Below are 13,938 nucleotides of genomic sequence, written 5' to 3' on the forward strand. Positions count from 1 at the left end.
CAGAAGACTGTTCCTGGAGCCACTCTGTAGCATTGTCCTGCTGGAATTGCCCAATTCTGTCGGAATGCACAATGGACATGAAAGGGGCCAGGTGATCAGACAGGATGTCTACGTGCATGTCACCTGTCACAGTGATATCTAGACGTATCAGGGGTCCCATATCATTCCAACTGCACACGACCCACACTATTACAGAGTCTCCACCGTCTTCAACAGTCCCATACCGAAATGCAGGATCCATGAGGTTGTCTCCATACCCGCAAAAGGTCCATCCGCTCGATACACTTTGAAACGATATTCGTCCTACCAGGCAACATGTTTCCAGTCATCAACAATCCACTGCCAGTGATGATGGGTCGAGACGAGGCGTAAGCTTTGTGTCATGTAGTCATCAAGGGTACACGAGTGGGCCGGCTCGGAAAGCCCATAGCGATTGTGTTTCGTTGAATGGTTCGCACGCTGACACTTTTTGATGACCCAGCACTGAAATCTGCAGCAATTTCCGGAAGGGCTGCACTTTTATCACGTTGCACGATTCTCTTCAGTCGTCGTTGGTCCCGTTCTTGAAGGATCTTTTTCCGGCCGCAGCGCTGTTGGAGATTTGTTTTACCAGATTAATGATATTCACGGTACACTCGTGAAGTGGTCGTACGTGAAAACCGGCATTTCATCGCTACGTCGGAGATGCTGCGTCCCATCGCTCGTGCGCTGGCTATAACACCACGTTCACGTTGATGACCTGCCATTGTAGCAGCAGTAACAGATGTAACAAGTTGCGCGAGACACTTGTTATGTTACATAGGCCTTGCCGACCGCAGCGCCGTATTCTGTTTACGTATCTCTGTATTTGAATATGCATGCCTATACCAGTCTCTTTGACGCTTCAGTGTGTTATAACGTATTTAGTAAACTCAGTCGACAAAAAATACGTTAGAAGTTCACTAGCAGGGCTTATACATGTACAATGTTGCGCAATGATGCATCATTAAGAGTAATGGAAGTGAAGTATCTGGTGGTGGTGTGATAACAGGACAGCCAAAGTGTTGTAGAGAATCAATTCACTGACGTCAATCCTAATCGCTATGTATCTGACATGACACGATTACTTGCATTTTTCAGGAAAATTAGGTTGTGCAGCAACTAGAGGACCATCTGTTCTCTACAAGGACACTACAAGGCTCATAGAAACGCTACCGAATGACGTGCGACACAGTTCTACGTGAATCGTTTTATTGCACAGAGCGAATTTACAGAGCTTTAACACCGTTACAACGCCAAGAATGAACTGCTAGTCTCCACTGTTTCTCTCCTAAGATCCTGTCCCAGAGACGTCAGAGAGGTTTCGACCTCTTGAAGCTCTCGATGTTCGCATCAAGCCCCCCGCGGGGAGTGTGGGACATCGACAGCGAGTGATGGGCGAGATCACCTGATCGGCTGTGCCGTGGCTGGTGCGTGAGCAAGACGAGGTCGGACCGTTTCTCGTTGGGGCGTGTGTCTGATGGCTGCGTATTATGGTTCTGAACTCGTCTGGGAATCAGCGATCATAAAGCAGTTACAGCATCGGTGATTTCAGCCGTAAATAGAAATACTAAAAAAGGTAGGAAGATTTTTCTGTTTAGCAAAAGTGACAAAAAGCAGATTTCAGAGTATTTGACGGCTCAACACAAAAGTTTTATCTCAAGTACAGATAGTGTTGCGGATCAGTGGACAAAGTTCAAAACCATCGTACAATATGCATTTGATGAGTATGTGCCAAGCAAGGTAGTAAGAGATGGAAAAGAGCCACCTTGGTACAACAACCTAGTTAGAAAACTGCTGCCGAAGCAAAGGGAATTTCACAGCAAACATAAACATAGCCAAAGGCTTGCAGACAAACAAAAATTACAAGAAGCGAAATGTAGTGTGAAGAGGGCTATGCGAGAGGCGTTCAACGAATTCGAAAGTAAAGTTCTGTGTACTGACTTGGCAGAAAATCCTAAGAAATTTTGGTCTTATGTCAAAGCGGTAGGTGGATCAAAACAAAATGTCCAGACACTCTGTGACCAAAATGGTACTGAAACAGAGGATGACAGACTAAAGGCCGAAATACTAAATGTCTTTTTCCAAAGCTATTTCACAGAGGAAGACTGCACTGGTTCCTTCTCCAGATTGTCACACAGATGACAAAATGGTGGATATGGAAATAGATGAAAGAGGGACAGAAAAACAATTAAAATCGCTCAAAAGAGGAAAGGCCACTGGACCTCATGGGATACCAGTTCGATTTTACACAGAGTACGCGAAGGAACTTGCCCCCCTTCTTCCAGCGGTGTACCGTAGGTCTCTACAGAAGCGTAGAGTTCCAAAAGATTGGAAAAGGGCACAGGTCATCCCCGTTTTCAAGAAGGGATGTCGAACAGATGTGCAGAACTATACCTCTAACGTGGATCAGTTGTAGAATTTTGGAACACGTATTATGCTCGAGTATAATGACTTTTCTGGAGACTAGAAATCTACTCTGCAGGAATCAGCATGGGTTTCGAAAAAGACGATCGTGTGAAACACAGCTCGCGCTATTCGTCCACGACACTCAGAGGGCAATAGACACGGGTGCCCAGGTAGATGCCGTGTTTCTTGACTTCCGCGAGGCGTTCGACACAGTTCCCCAAAGTCGTTTAATGAACAAAGAGCATATGGACTATCAGACCAATTGTGTGAGTGGATTGAAGAGTTCCTAGATAACAATGCAGCATGTCATTCTCAATGGAGAGAAGTCTTCCGAAGTAAGAGTGATTACAAGTGCGCCGCAGGGGAGTGTCGTAGGTCCGTTGTTATTCACAATATATATATAAATGACCTTGTGGCTAACATCGGAAGTTCACTGAGGCTTTTTGCGAATGATGATGCAGTATATCGAGAGGTTGTAACAATGTAAAATTGTACTGAAATGCAGGAGGATCTGCAACGAATTGACGCATGGTGCAGGGAATGGCAATTGAGTCTCAATGTAGACAAGTGTAATGTGCTGCAAATACACAGAAAGAAAGATCCTTTATCATTTAGCTACAATATAGCAGGTCAGCAACTGGAAGCAATTAATTCCATAAATTATCTGGGAGTAGGCATTACGCGTGATTTAAAATGGAATGATCATATAAAGTTGATCGTCGGTAAAGCAGGTGCCAGACTGAGATTCATTGGAAGTACCCTGAGGAAATGCAGTCCGGAAACAAAGGAAGTAGGTAACAGTATACTTGTTCACCCACTGCTTGAATACTGCTCACCGGTGTGGGATCCGTACTAGATAGGGTTGATAGAAGAAATAGAGAAGATCCAACGGAGAGCAGCGCGCTTCGTTACAGGATCATTTAGCAATAAAGAAAGCGTTACGGAGATGATAGATAAACTCCAGTGGAAGACTCTGCAATAGAGACGCTCAGTAGCTCGGTACGGGCTTTTGTTGAAGTCTCGAGAACATACCTTCACTGAGGAGTCAAGCAGCATATTGCTCCCTCCTACGTATATCTCGCGAAGAGACCATGAGGATAAAATCAGAGAGATTAGAGCCCACACAGTGGCATACCGACAATCTTTCTTTCCACGAACAATACGAGACTGGAATAGAAAGGAGAACCGATAGAGCTACTAAAGGTACCCTCCACCACACATCGTCAGGTGGCTTGTGGAGTATGGATGTAGATGTAGATGTAGATGAGGGCACCAGCGTACGTCGACATTCGCTGCCCGCCGCGGAAGGAGAAGGGGCATATTGGCGAATGGCGTGATATTGCGCCAGTAGCTGAGGGGGTCGTCTGACGCGGTGGTGACGCAATTCGGAGGTGACGTCCGGTGCAGGTGACTACGACGGCACCTCCATGTGCGGCTGACAACGCGGTGCCGGCACCAGGGGCGAGGCTCTTGGCGTCGGCGTTGTCTCTCCACCTTTGCTGTAGTCGTTGTTGGGTTGGGTTGTTTTGGGGAAGGGGACCAGACAGCGAGGTCATCGGTCTCATCGGATTAGGGAAGGAAGTCGGCCGTGCCCTCTCAAAGGCACCATCCCGGCATTTGCCTAGAGCGATTTAGAGTAATCACGGAAAACCTAAATCAGGATGGCCGGACGCGGGATTGAACCGTCGTCCTCTCGAATGCAAGTCCAGAGTCTAACCACTACGCCACCTCGCTCGGTTTTGCTGTAGTCGGGTGGTCCGATGTCTGTCAAGGGCGTAGTGTCGTCGTCCTCCAGAACCAACACAGGTTTGAGCGTCTCCAGTGGCACTGCTGCTGGTGTGCTGCACGTTTGTTTACCGTGGGACAGTCCTTTGTGAGGCCCTATGTATTGTGGCTGGATGACTGGACATATGGTGTCATCACGTATCATTACAAACTCTTACTGTTGAAGGTCGTTATCAATGAGGGCTTTTGGTTGCATGTGTGGTGATGGTGGCGGCACGTAAATGTGCTGTATACGTGTGTGAACTCGGTCCACTATTGTCGGCAAGTCATTGTGAGCTGTGTCGATTCGTAGGCTGTGCCAAGTCTGTGGGAGGAAGAGTTTTTCGCCATATAGGATCTCAGGAAGTGGTACATGTGCTGACTGAGGAGCACCCTTGGCAGTGCCTGGGGCCAGGACCCACTGTCTCACAGAGTCGCCTTCATAGTCCCGTGCCACCTCTCGACCAGAAAGTTGACTGTTTATAGCCACTATGTACTACTATGCCTCATCCACATAAGGGAAAACCTAAACACCTACAACAAGAGGCATAACATCCATAATACCCGCAGCAAAGAAGTCATAAATCTACCAACCTGCCAACTGTCCAATGCAAGAGAGAGTTTTCCGGTGATCGCTGTGGGAATGTTCAACAAACTACCTGTTGAACTGCAGACCCTGCCGCTGGGCAACTTCAAGAAATAAACTGCTGAAGGCCTAAAACAATGGCCGACCGGAGTGGCCGAGCGGTTCTAGGCGCTACAGTCGGGAACCGCGCGACCGCTACGGTCGCAGGGTCAAATCCTGCCTCGGGCATGGATGTGTGTGATATCCTTAGGATAGTTAGGTTTAAGTAGTTCTAAGTTCTAGGGGACTGATGACCTCAGAGGTTACGTCCCATAGTGCTCAGAGCCATTTGAACCTAAAACAATGCCCACTATACTCGGTCCAAGAATTCTTTGACTGTGAAGAAAGCAAATGGACGCACTCAACATGATATAGTCTACACACATTAGCTGTATAAACTTTATATGTTATTCTGTAATTCATTATATTGTAAATCACTTGATTGTAACTTTGACGCAGTCTGCCCAGCCATGGCTGGTGAACGACGACCTGGTATTCATGTTACATCAGGGTCACCAATGAAGGAAGTCGGATGCAGATAGGCGTAGAATACACTATACACAGCCAGTATAAGGAGTAATAGCGATTTCATTGTCACAAGTGTACACAGACCAATTGGACATGACATAGGCACAGTGTGCAATCTACAGTCAGAGTGACTCCACACAGTCGTTCCCACTGATGAGCGATGTTGATGTTCACAAAGAACCCCTCCCCTCCTCCCTCATCCCCCATAGTGTGGAGCATGGCTGTGAGAGAAACAGGGCTGACGACTCGTCTTCTTCGCACAGGTTGGCCCGACCAACCATCCTGAGTTTTTAGTAGAAACTGGACATTGCTGGACAATTTCTCTTGTGACCCACACTGGGATAGGAACTGGATGTGGCTGGACCGTTTCTCGTAATTGTCCATCTCCTCTGACCAACCATGTCATGACTGGGTAGGTTTGGTTCTCATATATTCTGTTGACCTTCCACGTCGACCATCGTCTTGTGTCGAATCGTGACCAGCAAGCAACTTGGCGCACAATTCCACAATGGTGGCTTTCGGCAGACATGATGCCCCAAACACGTTCTTCAGTTCGAATGGTTCAAATGGCTGTAAGCACTATAGGACTTAACATCTCAGGTCATCAGTCCCCTAGACTTAGAACTACTTAAACTAACTAACCTAAGAACATCACACACATCCATGCCTGAGGGAGGATTCGAACCTGCGACCGTAGCAACAGCGCAGTTCAAGACCGAAGCGCCTAGAACCGCTCGGCCACAGCGGCCGGCTCAATCTTCAATCTCTGATGAATGTGTACTAGCGTTTATCCTTCAGTAGCCAAGAAAAGAATAACGGCACGTTGGTCTTATTTAGATGCCCTCAATAATAAGCTGCCTTAGTCCACGTTTCTGCATTTACTGGACGTATGCCGGAAAGACACGAATGTTGAACTAATGCCTTGCCTACTTGTTGGTGCTTACATTCACACATCGGTGTCGCGCTATATTGCATTATGCAGCAGCAACTGCCTCAAACGGAAGTACCTTGATCGCCCCTTACATATCACTTACAGACGCCATTTCGAATATTGCTACGCTATCTGTTGCAGGGAACGGAAATTTTACATATGCATTCGGAAAAGTCCATACAATTCATACCTAATGTTTTATTTTCGTAACATTGTTGTAGGCTGACATACATAAAATGTCAAGTATTACTTTCTGGGCAACCCTCGCGTACTTAAGTACGTTTCTACACATAAACTACTACTCCTTCTTTTTCCGTTACTTGTTCTACATGTCTCTTGGGGTTGACCGTTTCAATGTTGCAACGCCATTCAGAACTAACCTGCTTCATTTCAGAGTGCAGTCACATCGTTATATGGTCGTTCTTTTGTTCCTGCTACATATACTTGGTGGGCGTCCAGGAATTCTTTTCAGAGCTTTTACGCTAAGTGCTGTCTTGTCATACGGTTTGGTTCACGGCGCATGACACGCTCCTACCAGCGTATGCGATTCTCTTGCTTTGTGTGCCACCTTAAACGACTCACTGCTTTGATCGCTTCTCGCTCTGCCTTTCACGGTAACTCCTCCAGATCAGCGTGCAGTTTTTGTGTCTGTAAGCTGTAACTTTTCGTTTGATTTATGCATGGCCTAACTTTCTGACCCGTACATTACAAATGGTCTTACCACTGCTCTCTACATACATGAACTGTGGAGCATCCTGTATATACATGTTAGACACTTATATAGAGGCTGTAGAGGGGACTTAGTAGATCGAGTTTTGCATAGGAACCCATGTCCCGAAACATCATCCACCGTCAAAGTTGTAGGCAACGGTGCCTGTAAATGTAACTACTTCCAGGATGATTCCTTGATGATGTGTCTAGCTTTCAAGGATGATGGAGAAGGATACACGTATGAATTTGAGGTAAGGGTCCCTGTACCGGAGACGAACGAGTCGAAATTTCTGAGCGAAAACCGTTCTGATACCATTGCCAGTGGAATACATGTACTGGATAGTTGTTGCTAACATTGCATGGTAGGCAACTTTCAGAGGTGGTGGCATGGACCAAGGCTAGAATAAACATCCAATAAAAGTGGGCTGTAAAATGTATACATTAAGAGCTGAAGGCCGGCCGGGGTGGCCGAGCGGTTCTAGGCGCTACAGTCTGGAACCGCGCGACCGCTATGGTCTCAAGTTCGAAAATGGTTCAAATGGCTCTGAGCACTATGGGACTTAACATCTATGGTCATCAGTCCCCAAGAATTTAGAACTACTTAAACCTAACTAACCTAAGGACATAACACAACACCCAGTCATCATGAGGCAGAGAAAATCCCTGACCCCGCCGGGAATCGAACTCAGGTTCGAATCCTGCCTCGGGCATGGATGTGTGTGATGTCCTTAGGTTAGTTAGGTTTAAGTAGTTCTAAGTTCTAGGGGACTGATTACCTCAGAAGTTAAGTCCCATAGTGCTCAGAGTAATTTGAACCATTTCTAAACTGAAGGAAACACTTCACAGCATTCGCTTCAGAACTGCTACAAATTCGTCGGACAATAGACCGCGTCGCACGGCCAACACAACTGGTACTGCTAAGAGTGTCCTACGACTTTCACATCGCTGACAACAGGGGCCCGGGTTCGATTGCCGGCTGGCGTCGGAGATTTTCTCCCCTCAGGAACTGGGTGTTGTGCTGTCCTCATCATCATTTCATCGCCATTGTCGACGCACAAGTCGCCCTATGTGGCGTCGCATTCAATAAAACTTTCACTTGGCGGCCGATCTTCCCACCTGGGAACTCCCAGCCAGTGACGCCATACTTTCATTTCCATTTCAACCACCCACTTTTAGAATGAAATTTTCACTCTGCAGCGGAGTGTGCGCTGATATGAAACTTCCTGGCAGATTAAAACTGTGTGCCAGACCGAGATTCGAACTCTGCCAGGAATTTTAATATCAGCGCACACTCCGCCGTAGAGTGAAAATTTCATTCCAGAAACATCCCCCAGGCTGTGGCTAAGCCATGTCTCCGCAATATCCTTTCTTCCAGGAGTGCTAGTTCTGCAAGTTTCGCAGAAGAGCCTCTGTGAAGTTTGGAAGGTAGGAGGCGAGGTACTGGCGGAATTAAAGCTGTGAGGACGGGGCGTGAGTCGTGCTTGGGTAGCTCAGTCGGTAGAGCACTTGCCCGCGAAAAGCAATGGTCCCGAGTTCGAGTCTCGGTCCGGCACACAGTTTTAATCTGCCAGGAAGTTTCACCTACTTTTAATCCTTTTTTCAATGTCTTGATCAATGGAACTTCAAAAAGTAAGTCATTCCTTATTGAATGGTGCACTACCCCTCAAAATTACCTAGATACACCACACCATGTTTCAACATAATCAACAAGTCTCTGTAAACAACGGTCGGAATGTTCTATGAGCTGTTCAGTTCCTCGACCATTGAAGTCTACTCCCTGACTGCGCAGCCACTAGAGAACCGCTGTATGAATGTTCACATAATTGGAAAATCTTTTTCCTTCTTTGTGTTCTTGCAGCTTTGCAAAAAGATGGAATTCGCTTGGTGTAAGCCACATACTCGGCTATGGTGATGCTATTCTCCAAGGGCTTTCATACGAAAGCTCACACAGGTTGGAACTGGCGATGAATGCCTGTGAACGCTACATTTGTGACATTCGCTTTTTCGACCATATCACTTCTGCCTACAAACAATTGTAATGGCTACGTGCCAATAGGTGTAGAGAGTATCATACCCTACGCTCGCTCTATCGTCTTCTTATCATTGCACTACCTCTTCCTTACCACCAGCTTCTAGACTACTACCTGAACAGCACAGCAGAAACACTCGCTCTCAACAAAGTGAAATCCTCTCTGCACCAGCACTTAACACTGACATATTCTCTAAGTCTTTCTCCGTATCAGGAACCCGACTGCTGAACAATCTTCCACAGCATATCAGAGAAACCAAATCCCTCCCAAGCCTCAAAAGACAGCTAATAGCCCACCTATCACAACAACCATCTCTCCCATACTCAGATCAACAGCTTAGTTTCGCAAATTCCCCCCGTCCCACAATTCCCACTCCCCCGCCCCCCCCCCCCCCCCACTTTTGTCAGCACAGTTCTCTGTTTGTATTTTATTGTTTCTTCTACTGCCACTGCCATTTCAATCTTCTCCTTCATCTATATTCTTTTCGCTCCTAATAACTCTAATACAGACTCAAAGGTACCCAAAAATGTATTTAATTCCTTATGCCATTCACTATTATTATCATTATCATTATTATTGTTATTATTGTTATTAGTGTCCACTTTTGCTATTATTACAATACTGTTATCATTGTTAACATTATTATGACTGTTATTACTGTGAACGTTTTGTGAAATCTTTGGTATGTGTTGTTCCTGGTCAGATGTAAGAGAGGGTCTTAAGGCCCTAGTCTGGTCACGCTAAATAAACAATAAATAAATAAATAAATAAGATAAGGACTTCCCGTTCAAAAAAAAGGGTGTGAAATCTTATGGGACTTAACTGCTAAGGTCATCAGTCGCTAAGCTTACACACTACTTAACCTAAATGATCCTAAGGACAAACACACACACACATGCCCGAGGGAGGACTCGAACCTCCGCCGGGATCCGTTCAAAAATTTGGAAATTTGTGGTAAGTTCTTATGGGTCCAAACTGCTGAGGTCATCGGTCCCTAAGCTTGCACACTACTTAATCTAACTTAAACTAACTTACGCTACGGACAACACACACACCCATGCGCGAACGCTGACAATTCCCCCTTAGACCACGCAGTTTTCCGTTCAGAATCACCCCCTTCTGTATGGGCTTCGTCAATTTGTCGACACCATACCACCACAGCTCAACGCGATACTGCATTTGGTCTGCATACCAACAGAAAATCACTTTGAATTTGTTTTATATCCACACGTTTTGCTCAGAAGAATCATACTGTCCCACATGCTTCAGATCTGAAGTACGTTTCCAGTTGCTGAGCCATTTCGCTCTCATCCTGCGATGCACCTGTCATCCATACTGCAGCATAACTCTCTCTGCAGGAAACTAGGAAGATTTACCCTCTCCTGACAATGCGCCTCTCCTGTTGCACTGTGGTCCTAGTGTGGGACGATAAGTATAACTTACTTTTTCATTTTTCTTCGTACAGTCAATCAGGGCGTAGTGATACATCCCATTCCCTGAATGACACACAAGAGGTGGAGTCCCTCCATGCCCACACCGGCATCATGGCCAACTCAAAAGGTGTACTGCCATCTCTGCACTAAAGCGATGTGTCGGAGGATGTGGGTACTGCGATGTCTGCGTACGTCTGGTTAAGGTTAACCATTAATACGCGCTCATCTGGAGATAGATTGGGTCGAAAGTCGAACGAAGGATAGTGAATTGAAGGGCAGAGGGAAAAAAGTGCCAAGGCAACAACCAAGGGAAAAACCTCTGCGATAGTTAGGTCGGGTAGTAAGAGCAGTAGCAGATGTCTTGCTGCCTGCGGCAGGTCATGCAAGGGTAGGCTTTGTTAGTAGTGGGTATCATGCATGTCGATACCTCTGACGTTGTGCGGCTGCCGCTGGGTGCCGGCGTTTATCTCTCGGTCAGCGTCAGCAACCTGTGACAGTTAGGTTCATCATCGTTTTGGGCCGATAGGTCATATATCAGATGCACAGTCTAGGCTGATGTTGGCGATTTGTTTGTGCGTCAGTGGGAGAGCTCGTCGGTTTCCCTGCTGTAGCCCGTTGGTCGGCTTTAATAGCAGCTGGTATATCCAGTCAACGTTGCTGCTATGCAGGGGCTTGCCGACGTTTGTCGCCTGTGGGTGTATGTTGCTTGCCATAGGTGGTTATGCCCTAGCTAGTAGTGCCTTTGGCCGCTTATGCTTGCACCTACGGTTGTTCCCTGAATGAGAGGTTCCCTGAATGAGAGGTATCACGTCTTTAAATGCGGGGTGGTTCCCCATTTAACACGTTATAGCCGGCCGGTGTGGCCGAGCGGTTCTAGGCGCGAAGTCCGGAACCGCGCCACTGTTACGGTCGCATGTTCGAATCCTGCCTCGGCCATGGATGTGTGTGATGTCCTTATGTTAGTTAGGTTAAAGTAGTTCTAAGTTCTAGGGGACTGATGACCTCAGTTGTTAAGTCCCATAGTGCTCAGAGCCATATGAACCATTTTTAACACGTTATAACACGGAAACTAATTACCTTACGAGTACCAAACTTGGCAGCATTAATGTCCAGAGTATGGGGCATCTGATTACCATGTGAAACAGCACCACCGTCCATTTCCAACTATGGCCAACAGGTGTCGGGATCAGTCATCTTGATTCATAGTCTCACAAACCTGACCAGTCACAGTACACTTGTTGATGTGCAACGTGAGTCTGGACAAAAGGAGCAGGGCACTATTAGTGAGTATCTATTATCAAAACAACAGTAATGCTGCAGCTGCACTGGATATGGAAACGAGCGTTTGGCGTCATTGGCCGGGAGGCCCCCTTGCAGGGCAGGTCCCGCCGCCTTGGTGCAGGTCTTATTACATTCGACGCCACATTGGGCGACCTGCGCGCCGGATGGGGATGAAATGATGATGAAGACAACACAACAAACAGTCCCTGAACGAAGAAAATCTCCGATCCACCCGGGAATCGAACCCGGGGCCGTAGCACAACACTCCATCACGCTGACCACTCAGCTATCGGAGGTGCACTTCGGGAATATCACCGGCTGAAAGGATTATGGAAGGGTCCTCTTTCTCCACCTGATGTGCGGAGCATGATGAAGTTCGAATCAACTGGAGAACTGGGCGTCGCTCTGGGAAGAGAGGTGGCTTATGAAATCGCTGTTGCTATGCCAGACAACGCTGCGCGCAATTCCCAATCGTCAGGACGCGTGCTGTATCACGACAGTTGAATATTCCGTAGTCCACTGTATTGAAAGCGCTTCGAACCATTCTCAGATGGTATCCGTACAAGATCCATATCGTACAGCAGCTTGCACTCCAGGACGCACAACAACGTGTTGACTTCTACCTTCACTTTCTCGCAAGGATTGAAGTTGATGAGGGCTGGCCCTGGACCGTTCTATTGACAGACGAAGCTCATTTTTCTCTAGCGGTGAGGTGAAAACACAGAATTGCCGAGTATGGGGATCTTCATCTCCAGTCACTGTGCATGACGTACCTCTGTATTGTGAACGTGTCACCGTATGGCGTGGCTTCACGGCTACGTTCATCATTGGCCCATTCTTTTTTGAACAGGTTGGCACTCAAGGACCAAAGACGTGGAATGTGACTGGCCAGCGGTACTGCGATATTCTTCGCCCGCATGTCATACCCGCTCTAGAGGAGAGAGACGCATGGAAATCAACAGTTTTCATGCAAGATGGGGCCCCACCGCACATCGCTCGTGAAGTTCACCTGCTTCTCCGAAACGCATTTCGAAACGATCGAAATATCAGAAGATCGCCTCCAAATGCTTGGCCGGCACAATCACCTGATATCACTCCCTGTGATTTCTGGTTGTGTAGCCACCTGAAGGACAGGGTTTAGCAGGGGAACATTCACTAATGCGCTGATCTGAAGCGCAGCGAATCAAGAGAGGTACCAAACATACCTATCGACATGCTTCGTTCTGCTGTGCAGAATGCAATCCTGCGCGTTCAGACTCTTCTGGACACTGATTGGCGCCATATTGAGCCCGTTTTGTAGCAGTAATGGTACCTGTATGGAATGGCACGATGTACCGTAGCAGCATATTAAAAGTGTTTCTCCATTATTTCTCTTCCCCATGCCCTTGACATTTATGCTACCATGTTTGGTACTCGTATGGTAAAAAGTTCCCGTGTTTTAAAGTGTTAAACAGGGAAAGTTTAATTATAACCACGAGATACATAGGTCAGAGAAAAAATGTTCGTGACTGAGAGTAGGAGATAAGTGGTGCGCACCCACTGTTGGGAGGTCCTTTAAATCGTATGTGCTGATACCAGTGATAACGATCCGGTGGCTGTAAGGAACGACTTTACTTGCTCAGGTGTAGATGGGAATTTCATGGAGCGGGCAGTGCGGAAGGAAGAACTTCGTGAAATCTAAGAACGCGAAATGTGAAAAATAATAAATTTATTCTAATTGTTAATTATTAAGTTGAATGTCAGATCTGTTATACACGTAGCACAGACAGGCAGCATACGAGTTGGTAGCTGTCCTCATTTATAATGTACTGAGTTATAATTTTGAAGATAATAAAAAGGTGCATTATTTATGTGGTGTGAATGGGGGATGATGACTCCTTTGCTCCAGAAGAGTGGAGTAAAGGAGTCATCATCCCTATGTTCAAAAAGTGCAGTCGATGGAAGTGTGGAAATTATAGCAGCATCACGTTGCTGTCACACACCCTGAAACTGTTTGAAAAGATCATAGAAATGAGAATTAGAAAGATAGTAGCATCTTTGCTTGAGGAAGAACAATAGGGATTAAGGAAAGACCGAGGACTATGGATCTTATTTTTTGCAATAAGAAAACTGAGAGAAAAGCACTGGGAGTATGGAAGAAATCTTGTGATTTTATTTGTGCACATTGGGAAAGCATATGACAATGTCATCAGGAGAAAGAAAACTGGC

The sequence above is a fragment of the Schistocerca serialis genome, chromosome 10 (genome assembly GCF_023864345.2).
Source record: "Schistocerca serialis cubense isolate TAMUIC-IGC-003099 chromosome 10, iqSchSeri2.2, whole genome shotgun sequence".
Taxonomy (NCBI): domain Eukaryota; kingdom Metazoa; phylum Arthropoda; class Insecta; order Orthoptera; family Acrididae; genus Schistocerca; species Schistocerca serialis.